We start from the raw sequence: 1,280 nt of genomic DNA on the forward strand, positions 1-1,280 counted from the left end.
CTTCCCATTGGTACTTTATTAAAATTAAGGTACACAGCAAATTTCATTCTTTGTATAATAAATTAATAATTCTTGAAGGATTCCAGTAAGAAATTCAGATTCCCTTTGTATCCTGGCACTTGAGCTCTTTTCCAACCATATCTTCAACCCCGTTAGTTCACATAGTAGCCCATAGACTTACTCAGAGTATCACTTCTATAGACAGGAATAAATAATGATCTGTGTGTGTCTGTTATTACTCAAGTAAAATCAGAAATTAATATCCATGTGGTGCATTCTCTAAGCTAATTCTCATAAAGATATATATTTAGAGGTAGCATTTGCCTTTTCATCTGACAGGAGGATATTGAAATAGTCAGGCCCAGATTTGTTTTCTGCCATTTCCCTCATAACCAAATTATTTTCTGTGATCTCAAAATTTGACTTTGAACAAACAACAACAGAGAGACAAGAGTGAGTTGTATACCTCATGGGTAAGAACTCTAAGACAAAAACAATTGCAATATTAAATTTTAATTGTGACTCTGACTTGGGTTCAAATTTCTATTTCCTCAGACTCTTTGGATACATCAATTTCTCTCCTCTGCCAGGCTTCCAGTTCTGCTATGGAAGACTCAACATCTAAGCTGACTGAAGCCATCTCAGAGACCACAGTTGTGCTGGACAATGAGCTCAAAAATAGTAATATGTCCAACCGATTAGAGAAGGCAAAGTCAGGCAAGAAGGTTGGGTGGTCAAGTGACACTATTGACAATGAACACTTGGGCCGTCGCTCATCCAAATGTTGTTGTGTTTATGAGAAGCAACGTGCTTTTGGTGAGAGCTCCTCAGAAAGCGAAAAAGAAGATGAAGACAACTGTGATGTACTCTGTGCCTGGGGTCATCAAAAGGGAAAACGCAGTGATCTTTCAAGAAACCTTGCTAATACTTCATCTTCAAAGCCTCAAGACCCATCTGAATCCCTTCCTTCCTCCATCACTGACTAAAGCCTCATTTTGCTTCTCCCATCCCTAAACCAGACTGAACTGTGTGCAATATGTCCATGTTGCCACACAGGAATTAAATGCTGTTTGACTCTTTTGTGTGTGTGTATATGTGTGTGTGTGGGGGGGAAATATATCATCTTTGTGTGATGGGGGATGTAACAAAAAAAAGCAGAGGGTGAAACATGGATCATATAGAGCATTTATTTGTAAGCCCTGGTATGTCACAGTTGTTTGTTAACCACACAGGGATCTCGGTTCTAAGACACATTTGTCTACTTTTTTATTTTTAGATAC

General features: G+C 38.4%; 1 pseudogene; it reads left to right on the forward strand.

The window, feature by feature from the left end:
- The first annotated feature begins 605 nt into the window (after positions 1 to 605).
- LOC114616416 lies at positions 606 to 986 on the forward strand (annotated as a pseudogene).
- Positions 987 to 1,280: the final 294 nt, after the last annotated feature.

Source organism: Grammomys surdaster, unplaced genomic scaffold, assembly GCF_004785775.1.
Source record: "Grammomys surdaster isolate TR1022 unplaced genomic scaffold, NIH_TR_1.0 319885, whole genome shotgun sequence".
NCBI classification, from domain to species: domain Eukaryota; kingdom Metazoa; phylum Chordata; class Mammalia; order Rodentia; family Muridae; genus Grammomys; species Grammomys surdaster.